Source organism: Symsagittifera roscoffensis, chromosome 1 (genome assembly GCF_963678635.1).
Source record: "Symsagittifera roscoffensis chromosome 1, txSymRosc1.1, whole genome shotgun sequence".
In the NCBI taxonomy this organism is placed as follows: domain Eukaryota; kingdom Metazoa; phylum Xenacoelomorpha; order Acoela; family Convolutidae; genus Symsagittifera; species Symsagittifera roscoffensis.
Genome location: NC_087062.1, coordinates 100,580,454 through 100,593,196, shown reverse-complemented (window position 1 = coordinate 100,593,196; position 12,743 = coordinate 100,580,454).

Here is a 12,743-nt window from a genome sequence, read left to right as displayed (position 1 = left end):
GAAAAATTCAGGGGTCTGTCACCCAAAAAATGGATATCTCAAAATAGTTCAAAGGGGGGACCTTTTGGGTTGGCGGGGGGTCGAATCCCTGAGGAAAATGGAAAACATACCCCCCCCCCCCCAAATCCGTCCCTGCCTAATATCCTGTTTTTTATTCAGCTACTTTTATCTCACCACGCCAAAAAAAAACGACAATAGTTTGAAAAAACTGATGTGTTTTTTTTAGACTATGGTCGAAACATTCTGTGCCACTTGCACAGTAACCGATTGTCCTTGTTACGAATAGCCAAATGGTATCAAAAAGTGAATTATTTAATTACTTCGGTTTTAAAAGTGGATTTTAATTTTAAGTTTTCCAGCGGACTCAGAGCACCAAGACCATATATTGTTTTCCTCATTCCTTCTTTAAGAATTAGCAGTAGTTTTTTCGGTTTTCTTGAACTAATTGATTTTTTCCGACTGTCTCTTGGTTTTTTGGCTCTTTTTTGTCTGTGAAAGTAACCCATTTTGTTAACAAACTGGTTAGAATTTTGAAGTCCAAAATTATAAGCAAAATAATTGTTAATGATGAGATATGTAACCCCTTCTCAAGTCTGTAGAAAAAATAGCTGACTATGTAAGTTTTAGTTTTCTATGGTGTTCATTTGGGGTGCGTTCAGTAAATCCAAGTGTAATTGCATCAAAAGCGGAACCTGTTTGGTTAAGACTTTCTTTTAATGCTCCCACATCGAATAAAAATAGTTTCAATCAAAGATTTAAAAGTTCATTTTTCCTTAATTGATTTTCAAACTGTGGCGTTCATGATGAGAGGTTTTTTCAAGTGTTGTTTCTATAGAAGCTTAGTTTTTAATTTTTGTTGTTTTTAACTTAAACATTGCACTTTTTGATGGCTTATTAACCTGTTCCTCCCGTTGTCAGTTGTTGATAAACTTTCGGTTGTTCTGATAAATTTACTGGCCTTTACCGGTTGGCTGTTTATAGTTTGAAATCGAATTGTTCCAAATTGCTCCTTCTCAGTGTAGAAGTTTGTTTTGGCTGATTAAGAGAGCTGCGATACGAGAGCGAGGATTTCCTGCTGTACATCTACGACGGGATTGTGACCTTCAAATGGTGGAAGAGCTTCCGGGGGGAGGCGGAGCCAATTCAACCAGACGAGGGCTCCTGTCGTCTCTCTCTCGACCTCACGAGTGTCCTTCTGCATGTGCATGACCGAACCAACGCCTACCAATCGCTCGGCAACTTGTTCGGAAAGACCAAAGCCCAACAGCTGAAAGTTATCAAGGAAAAACAAAATCAGACAGTTAGTTAATAAATAAATCATATCAAATTAGATCCACATGCAACATTTCTAAGTGACATGCTGAAAAAGTTTGAATCCATCGAGAAAAAAATCTAAAGTTATGCTAAAGTTACGTGTTTAAAGTTACCGAACGTAGTGAAGACACTTATATAGGTCTAAGTGATTTTTTTTGTTTTTTTTCTGGTGAATGATAATGTGACACTGTTTGGCTTAGAAATGTATTTGTTTTGGGACGCAAAATTTCAAGCTAAAAATGGGTTCTTTTTGTTTGCATCTGTTACGTGAAAAATGTGACAAAAAACTTCGGGCAATTTTTGAAGATATTATAGCAAATGAGCTTTCCTCTCAGCACGAAATTTTTACTTTAAAATAAGACACATCATAAATTATAAAAAAAAATTTTTTTCGGTATCTGGTAGCATTACGAACCTTTTTTTTACCAAGGGCGGATCTAGGATTTTCTCGAGGGGGGGGGCGGATTTTCAAAAAAATTTCGAAAATTTTGTCGACCTTCCTTTTTTTTAGGTCGACCAAATTGATTTTTCCTCCCGAAGCACTGTTTTATTCCTATTTTGGCCAAAGTTTGTGCGCCGCAGGCAAAAGTTTGAAAAAATAGGCCAAAAAAGGCGTTTTTAGGCACTTTTTGGAAAATTTTGACCGAAAAATAGTATATATTGGCGCCCAAGGCGCCTTTAGAAAAATTTTAAGGTTGGTCGGCCAAAACAGGATTTTTTAAAAGAACCAAAGAGGGGACCCTTTGGGTCGGCAGGGGGTCGAATCCCTGAGGGGAAGGGCGTCCGCCCCCCCGCACCCACCCCCCTAAATCCGCATCTGTTTTTACTAAATAAAGCACCAAGCTGAAGACACTACTTTGTTTTGTTCTTTTATCATTTTATCGAAAAAACTTTGGTTAGGTCAGCTTGAGGATATGAAAATTTCAAAAACTTAGCTGGTGGCTTTTGCTTTATTTAACATCAAACAAATCGAATTAATTGCCCCTAGCTTATAGAGAGAAATTGTTGGTCCTCCGAATTTCACACATTTCACCAGCGGATTTAGGGGGGGGGGGGCATTCAGGGATTCGACCCCCTGTCGGTCCAAAGTGTTACTCCTTTGTTTACTTTGAGACATAAATTTTTTGACTGAGAGACCCTAAAGTTTTTCGGAAGGCCTTTTTTCATTTTGAGGGGAAAACACGCGCCGAAAAAACGCGATTTTTATCAGAATTTTCCAAAAAGTGCCTAAAAACGTCTTTGTTTGGTGTGTTTGTTCAAAATTTGCTTGCGGCGCAAAAATTGGCCGAAAGCAAGGGTGTTTTCAGTGCTTTGAAAAATCAAATTCGAAAATCAATTTAATCAACCTAAAAAGATGGACAAAATTTTCGAAAATTTTTTGACAATCCGACTTTCATTCGTGAAAATCCTGGATCCGCCCCTGCATAATTTGCACCATTATAATAATGATGTTTTTTGTGCAACTTTTGTTTGAACTGTTATCATCTAAGGTTATCGCAGTTTTAAAAATTAGCTCTTTGAATCTTTAGGATTTAATAGGTGTCACTGAACGGATGGAAGAGACTTGTTCTTGTGGTATTGATTTTTTTAGTTTTTTTTATCACGCAAAAAATTTTATCTTTAAACTCTTAATTTTTGATTACGCCCCAGTTTGTCATTTGCGGCATGACTTAAGTTTGTTTTTCAGCTGAAGTAAAAGAGCGTGACTGGCGCGAAAAATCGTGAATTATTTCACGGTTTGAAAGTAAATTCACCTTTGATCAATTGTGATAGAGTTTAAAAAATATCTATTGATTCAGTTTCTTTAGTTGGGCTCGTTTTATATGAGAAAATTTTGCCAAAAAAAATTAATGAATTTCGGAGAACTTTGACATGATAATTTTTTTCTTGATAAAGTTTTGGAAAAAAATATATTTTTTGTTCGGTGCTACTTGAGTTCATTGACATTTTTCCATCTTTTTGTTGTCTATGTTCAGATTGCGTCGGTAATTTTATTTTTGAATTCAGATTTGTTTACCTATTTTATCGACTTATATATAGAAAAGAATTTTTTGTCATGATTTTGTTCAAATAGACAATGAGAAAAAGTGATTTTTACGACTGCTCTGAATTTGTAGTTCTATTAGGTGAACAGAATTAACGGCATGCTTTTTTTCTTAGTTGAAATCCTTTAGCTTCGCTACTCCAGTTGTTAAAGAAAACATCTAGTTATGTTTGTGCTCGTGGTGATTTTGTTCATTCGGACGTTTTTTAGAGTCTATGACTCTTATATAGATGGTAATAACTTTTTTGAATTTTTCAGGGAACGTCTGAAGGTTTGTTAGCGCTCAAACTTGATTTTTGCGTTTCCAGTTTTGATCTTTTAACAGTCAGTTAAATTCATTTGTTAAAAAATTTCACTATCGAACTACAGTAAAAGTGTTAAGCTCGCAAAAAACGATCAAATTTTCCTATTTGGAAAAAAGGTTTTTTATTTTCGGAATTCTCAGCGAATTAAAATTTTACCTATTAAGCGCTTTTCCGTGGAGGCCATGTTTTTGAAGTGTTAATAAGTGCAGTGAAAACCTTTATACAGGTAGTGATGATTTTTTAATATTTTTTTTCTGTGAAAGTCTTCAAGATTTTCAGGCTCAAGTATGATTCTTCGCGGTTTGATTTATTGTTTTTTTTCAATTTTAGTTCAACTCTTTTTAAGTTTTGAGAAACATGATCGGTTTCATGATAGGAAATTGCAATTTATCTTTCAGAGTTCCCAGCGGTTTAAAAAATTAACCTATTGTTCTAAATTTTTCAAAATAGGCCAATTTTATCAAAAAAAATTTTCGATCATAATTTTGGCCAAAATTTGTGCGCTGCAGGCAAAGTTTGGAAAAAATAGGCCAAAAAAAGCGTTTTTAGGCACTTTTTGGAAAATTTTGTCCGAAAAATTGTATATATTGGCGCCCAAGGCGCCTTTAGAAAAATTTTAAGGTTAGTCGGCCAAAACAGGATTTTTTAAAAGAACCAAAGGGGGGACCCTTTGGGTCGGCAGGGGGTCGAATCTCTGAGAAGAGGGGCGTCCGTCCCCCCCGCCACCCCTTAAATCCGCCTCTGTTTTTTACTAAATATAACACCAAGCTGAAGACACTACTTTGTTTTGTTCTTTTATCACTTTATCGAAAAAAACTTTGGTTAGCTAAGCTTGAGGATATGAAATTTTCAAAAACTTAGCTGGTGGCTTTTGCTTTACTTAACATCAAACAAATTGAATTAGTTGCCCCTAGTTTATAGAGAGAAATTGTTGGTTCTCCAAATTTCACACATTTCACCAGCGGATTTAGGGGGGGGGGCATTCAGGGATTCGACCCCCTGTCGGTCCAAAGTGTTACTCCTTTGTTTACTTTGAGACATAAATTTTTTGACTGAGAGACCCTAAAGTTTTTCGGAAGGCCTTTTTTCATTTTGAGGGAAAACACGCGACGATAAAACGCAATTTTTATCAGAATTTTCCAAAAAGTGCTGAAAAACATCTTTGTTTGGTGTGTTTTTTCAAATTTTGCTTGCGGCGCAAAAACTGGCTGAAAGCAAGGGTGTTTTCAGTGCTTTGAAAATCAAATTCGAAAAATCAATTTGTTCAACCTAAAAAGATGGACGAAGTTTTCGAAAGTTTTTTGAGACTCCGACTTTCCTTCGTGAAAATCCTGGCTCGCCCCTGCATAATTTGCACCATAATAATTTTTTTTGTAACTTTTGTCTGAACTGTTATTATCTAAAGTTAATCGCAGTTTTAAAAATTAGCTCTTTGAATGTTTAGGTCTTAATAGGTGTCACTGAACGGATGGAAGAGACTTGTTCTTGTGGTATTGATTTTTTTCGTTTTTTTATCGCACCAAAAATTTAATTTTTAAACTCTTAATTTTTGATTACGCCCCAGTTTTTCGTTTGCGGCATGACTTTAATTTGTTTTTTCAGTTGCAGTAAAAGAGCGTGACTGGCGCGAAAAAGCGTGAATTACTTCACGGTTTGAAATTAAATTCACCTTTGATCAATTCTGATAGAATTTAAAAAATATATATTGATTCAGTTTCTTTAGTTGGGCTCGTTTTATATGAGAAAACTTTGTCAAAAAGTTTAATTGAATTTCGGAGAACTTGGTAATGATAATTTTTTTCTTGACAAAGTTTTGGAAAAAAATATAAATTGTTTTCGGTGCTACTTGAGTTCATTGACATTTTTCCAACTGTTTGTTGTCTATGTTCAGATTGCGTCGATAATTTTGTTTTTGAAATCAGAGTTGTTAACCTATTTTATCGACTTATATATAGAAAAGATTTTTTTGTCATAATTTTGTTCAATTGGACTATGGGAAAAATTGATTTTTACGACTGCTCTGAAGTTGTAGTTCTATTAGGTGAACAGAATTAACGGCATGCTTTTTTCTTAGTTAAAATCATTTAGCTTCGCTATTCCCGTTGTTAAAGAAAGCATGTAGCTATGTTTGTGCTCGTGTTGATTTTGTTCATTCAGACATTTTTAGAGTCTATGACTCTTATATAGATGGTAAAGGTTTTTTTGAATTTTTCAGGGAACGTCTGAAGGTTTGTTAGCGCTCAAACTTGATTTTTGCGTTTCCACTTTTGATCTTTTAACAATCAGTTAAATTCATTTGTTAAAAAATTCCACTATCGAACCACAGCAAAAGTGTTAAGCTCGCAAAAAGTGATCAAATTTTCCTATTTGGAAAAAAGGTTTTAATTTTCGGAATTCTCAGCGAATTAAAGTTTTACCTATTAATACAGCTGTTAAAAAGCGCTTTTCCTTGGAGGCCATATTTTTGAAGTGTTAATAAGCGCAGTGAAAACCTTTATACAGGTAGTGATGATTTTTTGCTATTTTTTTCTGTAAAAGTCTTCAAAGTTGTTCAGGCTCAAGTATGATTCTTCGCGGTTTGATTTTATTGTTTTTTTTTTTCAATTTTATTTCAATTCTTTTTAAGTTTTGAGAAACATGATTGGTTTCATGATACGAAATTGCAATTTATCTTTCAGAATTCCCAGCGGTTTAAAAAATTAACCTATTGTTCTAAATTTTTCAAAATAGGCCAATTTTATCAAAAAAATTGTCGATCATAATTTTTTTGGAATTTAGAAGAGCTTTAGGGGCCATCTCTTTCTTCCTTTGATATTAAAAATATGAGATTTCAGAGTTTTTGAGAAAACAATTTTTTGACAGTACGAAACTTTTATTTATGACGGGAATTTTTGTTCTCCCTGAAAGTTGCTCAGATTCATAACTACAAAAATAATTTACGATTGCTTTTTTCGCAGAGATCTGAAGGCTGAAAGTACGAGTTTCGTGATAACCGGCTCTAATTTTGGTATTAAGTCCTACCCTCTGTGGGCAAGCTCGCAACACGTTGGTGCGACTGCGGCCGTCACTATTTTGTTCTTTGTGTTTGCTGAACAAAGGACAATTCTCGGCCTATCAGCCTGTTAAAAAATTATTAATTGGGACTGTTTTCCCGACTGTTTTGTATGGGACTGTTTTGTATGGGACTGTTTTGTACAGACGCGGAAATTATATCGTTTTCTGTTTTCCCGCCATTCCAATTAGTTTGCTAGACGAAGAGACCCAGTGACAAAAATGGACTTAAGCTGATATACGCATGAAAAATTACAGATTAACACGTGTTTAGAATCGATTTACCTACAACGATTTGGCGAGCGATAATTGGCTCTACACTTACTTTAATTTTATAAAACCCCTAATTTTGTGAAATCTACATAAATTTATAAAACCCACATATAATATGTTGGCAACCAATTTTGATGTCCACAACTTAATTTCCTGATTGTTGTTTTTTCCTAAAATTAGAAAAAAATTGTTATCAGGAATTTGTAAGTTAGCGTTATGGCGAGAAATTTCACTTGAGGAGAGTTGTGTAACGCAAATTGATAAACTTTAAGAGATCACTTCAATGCTTTGCATTTTAAATTTCTTAAATTTTCTTAGATTATATTAGATCATATTTTCCGTCGCAACTCTATAAAAAGATCAAGAAAAATTCGAAAAGTTAAATAGAATAAGTAGTTTTTGCTGCAAGAAATTTCTACCTTGCTTTATTTTCTTTTCACATCAAACATCAGCGCAAAAAATTAACTGAAAAGCCTGCATTCTAATTTTGTTTTCAATGTACTCAAATTATCTGTTAGGCAAGGGAATTGCGAAAACCGGTAAATAATCAGATAAAAAATGTAATAGTTGGTATTAAATCTGTTTTTTTTTTATAAAATGCCTATAAAATGAATTAATCTGTATATAACCAATATACTTTATAGATAATCTATCTATTTGTTATATATTTAAATGCTGGCTTCACTGATTCGCCTTGCTTAAGCTTTTTCAACGTATTAGTTTTGCATGCCTAACGAAAGAATTTTTTTCAAGTTCAAGCTCTGCTGTGGAAAGGTAGACTGTCGGATTCTGTCAGGGATCAGCCAGGGGTTGCAAATCAGATGTTCTTCAATCTTGAACATCTATTTTCTTTTAGTTTACGAGATACAACGATTTTGTTTTTTATTTTTTCATTTTGTTGTTTTTTATTTGTTTTATGATTCAACAGACGACTTGTTTTATGATTTCCTTTTTATTTCTAGAAAAACTTAGATTTTACGAACTCAAAAGGTTTGAAATTCCCATTCTTGTAATTGCGTACTGCGAGGGTGCTCTCATGAGTTCCAAGTTGCAAATCTTGCGTCCATATGCGACTGCTCAAATGCTCTTAGTTTCCGAGATATGATGTTTGTTAAGTTTTTTTTTAAATTGTTCAAAGAACTTAGTTATAATTTTTTCAAAACACTGTATGTTCACATAAATACAGTGATGCTCTGTCAGAATAATTTCCGCAAATTTTGCCTCCAAATAAGACTGCTGAAATTGTTGTAGTTTTCGAGATACTACTTTTTTGTGATTTTTTCAAAAAAATTTTCAGAAAACGTGTTTATTTTTTTTTCAAATTTTGAAATTTTCAAACCTGTACTTGGGGGCTGTCAGAATACACTCAGGGGTTGCACAATTTGCCTGCAAACAAGATTGCTCAAATCTTTGTAGTTTTCCGGATATGACCTATTTTTTGACTTCCTCAAAAGTTTGTACAGAAAAATTAAACTTTATATTTTTTTTAATATTTGAAATTACTACCACTGTAGTTGAGGGCTTTCAGAGTGTTTTCAGGAGTTGCAAATACTGCTTACAAATAAGACTGCTCAAATCTTTGAATTTTGAGATGTGATGTTTTTTTAGGTTTTTTCAAAAAATATTTTAGAAAACTTAAAATTGGAGTTTCTCAAAACTTGAAATTCCCAACGCTGCAGTTGGGTGCTGTGAGAGTACTTGCCGGAGTTGCAAAACTTGCGTTTAAATGCGACTGCCTAATTGCTTTTAATTTCCGAGATGAGGCTTTTTATTTGAATTTTTTCAAAGAACTTAGATATGAAAAACTTCACCGAATTTTATGGTTTTTTTTCAAATTTGAATTAAAACTAAAAATTGAATATATTTTTTTTACAAAACATGAAATTATCAACCTTTTAGTTGGGTACTGTCAGAGTACTTTCAAAGAATGCAGATCTTTATTCAAATATCTGCGGTTTTTCATGAGTTGTTATGAAAGTTTTGCAAAATAAAATACATTATAACATATAAAAAAGTTTGTAATCAAAGTTTTACAATATACAACTACAGCAGATTTGATATCTGTGTTTTTTTTGTATGTAATCAATTTTGATCATTTTTCGTCAATCCGTGGGTTTATGCCATCTACTTAAGAGAGTTCAAATGCTGTAAAAACATGAGTGAGTTCTATTTCTAAAAGCGCATTTAGTTTTTGGATTTCCCTGTTGGATGAAAAAAGTCTTTTTGAACCAGTTTTTTTAATTGGGTTAGTTTTTATGAAAATTGGCCAATCATAAAACACATCTTGGAGATTGATGGCCTGAACGCGATTGTTTTTTTCCACTTAAATCAGAAGTCAAGGTAGTTTGGTTTCCTCAAGTGTCTTGACACTTTTCCTACTTCCTGCTGGCTCTGTTATATGTGTTAACTGGTTTTTTTTTTCGAATTAAGGACCATCATTTTTTTTTACTTTTTAAAAATTGTTTCCCAGTCGAATTAAATTGTCGCAAGAAATGTTCGTGTTTTGTTTCAGGTAACTGACTCCTCCGTGTATAATAATTTCGGCCGGACCGGTGCATCGGCCAATGTGTCTTCATCCAACGCGACTACTTCAGAGTACTCAGTGGAAAGGGTAAGACAAGAAAGAGTGACAGAAAGGGCAGATTTAAAAAATGATATTTTTGTCGACCTTTTTTTTAGCTTTCCCAAATCACTATACAGATCCTAATTTGACCAAATTAGCTGCGCAGCAGGCAAACTTAAGAAAAAAAAAGGTCAAAAAAGGCGTTTTTTCGAAGGCGCATTGAGAAAAATTTTAAGGTTAGTCAGCCAAAAATGGATATCCCAAACAGTACAAAGGGGGACCCTTCGTGTCGGCAGGGGTCGAATCCCTGAAGAAAAAGAGCATCCGCCCCCCCCCCCCCCCAAAAAAAAAATCAGCTACTGCTTGTAAGGATGTTGCAAAAAATGTGTTACTAAAGGGCGTTTGGGTTCCGGATGTGCAAACTGTGGTCAGTGGAGACCAGAATCAGAATCAGCTGCAAACAAACAAACATCAGCAGAAAAGTCATCCGAGTTCACTCACTGCAACAAAGGAGGAGTCGTAAGTTGATCAAAGCTTAAATTGGTAACAGCCAATGACTGGGAATTTTTGATAAAATGTATTTTCAGACTGCTATAACAGCGAATCAAATTGGGCATTTACATGCAAGCTCGTATAAAAGGGGCTTTTGTTCACTGAAATATACTAGTCTGGATGAGGTCGACATACAAGAGAACTCGAGCCCTGATGGGGAAAAGAGTTCTTATAACTATAATGTAGAAGTGACCGCAACAATCATTGGGTATATTTTCGGAGACTCTTTTAATACTAGTCGAATAACGTAGCTCGGACTCTTATAAAGGATAGGGAGACCAAATTGATTTTCTGAGCTCTCCCAAATCACTATAAAGGCCCTAATTTATAGTGCGGTGCCTTCACGATGATTTATTTCAGGAGAGCCTCAAAATGTTCTAATAAGTATAGAAATGGCATTCATACAAATAAGTATGTGCACATTTTGGAATAAAGACAGTGGAATAAAGCCCGTAATATGGGCGCAGAAAAAAGACTACCTAAAACCAGGGGCGGATTTAGGGGGGGGGGGCGGACGCCTTCCCCCCTTCAGGGATTCGAACCCCTGCCAACCCAAAGGGTCCCCCCTTTGGTACTTTTTAAGAAATCCATTTTTGGCCGACCGACCCTAAAATTTTTCTAAAGGCGCCTTCGGCGCCACTATATACTAATTTTGAGGGGGAGCGCGCGCCAAAAAAATGCGTTTTTCTTGTCAAAATTTTCCAAAAAGTGCCCAAAAACGGCTTTGCTGACCTGTTTTTTCAAAAAAATTTTTTGAAAATCCGCCCCCTCCCCCTCGAGAAAATCCTAGATCCGCCCCTGCCTAAAACCCCATTATTCGCAAATTTATCAAAAATTGATACAGCCTTAAGGGCATTTTTTTGAAATTCGAAAATTTAAGTCAATATTTTTCTCTTTACTTGCGTTTAGTGACTCTTCTCCAGTTGTGTGTATGCTTAATGTTGGTTGTAAGTTTACCAACTCCGGTTTCTATATAGTTTTTTTTCTGCTTTTTATTTTTTCTTTTAATCTGCTCGAAAGGTTTCGGCTTATTATTAAATTGGCTTGGTGACCTCGTTTTGACTCGTTTGATGAGCAAATTAGGGTTGTTGACTGTTTCGAGGGGAGAGTTAAAATTTCGATTTGATTTTTTTGGCTCTGCAATTTGTACACCAGAGCTCAACGTAAAGTACACCACAGTTTTTAACCCATTAGATAATGTGCACCTAACTGTTTATAAAATTGAGACTTCTTGACAAAAACATGAAAACCTCAAATTACTTACCTGCCAAATACCCAAAAAACTGAACGATTAACCATAATGAACAGAAATTATCCTAGATTACTGCTTTTATCCATAACAAACCAATTTTTTTAGTAAAGCAGATTTTTGTGCAAGCGCTAAACAGGGGATGAAATTTTAGAACTTTTAGGTTCTATTGAAGGTTTTGTCAAGTCAAATAATTTTGCTATCAAAAACTGTCCATGGTAAACATTATGCTATACTGCTGAAAACAAGCCGACTGCATGGGTTGAGATTATAATTGGTTGAGCCCAGTGCAAGAGGGAAGAGTGGAGCTACTTTAGTAAAAAGTGTAGGTCTATTATTTCTGTTTTTTGTTAATGATCTCCTTAAAATCTTTTAAAAAATCGTTCTGCTTCCTTCGCTTTTGGTGCAATAGTTGAGTGGAATTTAAGGAAAAGTTTGAAATCTGGATATGAAGTTGATGGAAAACTGGATGGCAGTTTGTTGAGTTACAATGAGCAAAGACAAAACAAGACTGCTTGTATCAGTGCAAATCCCTGAATGTTCCGACTGCCTTTTAAGGTCTGTGGAGCAGTAATAACCTAAAAAAAGCAAATGTAATTAAATAAAATGAAATTTAATTTTCTAAAATTTGAGATTTTTTATCCCCCACACTCCACATAAAGTACAGAGTGATATATTTCGCGTTAATAGCGCAAAATATATCGTGCGGTAATTGTCCCAAATTGGCCAAAATGACAATCTTTAGACTCCCATAACCTAACGGAAAATGATCACAGATGAAATATTTTTAAACTTTGAGCTCAGGAAAAAAAAACCTTTTGAAAGATGAAAAATCCCCTAAAATGGCTAGTTAAAAAGTCATATTTTGTCTGGAGAAAACCACACCCCGACCTCAAATGTTCCGTTTTTGTTCCGACTTTCGATACGAAAGTAACGGAATATTTGTGCTCGGGGTGGTTTTTTTTTTCTTCAGACAAATTTCGACTTTTTAACTAGCCATTTTTGACGGAATTTTTTGATATCATTCGAAAAGTATTCTTGTTCTAAGCTCAAAAGATATTTCACCTGTGATCATTTTTCGTAAAGTTATGGGGGTTTAGAGATTGCCATTTTGGCCAATTTGGGACAATTAACGCGCGATATATTTCGCGCTATTAACGCGTAAGCGGAGAGTTAATCCGTCTTATAAATCGTTCCAAATTGGTTAAAAGAAGCTTATTCGCCATAATTGGTTTGTTACAAGGAGCAAAATCTATCCTTTTGTACTTTGTATGGCGTACGGGGGGACAATTTTCATTGAAAAATTTCAAAATTTAGAAAAAAAAAATTTTTTCATTTCATTTTTAATAACAAGACTTCTCTTATTAACAAGAGAAGTCTTGTTGAAACAAT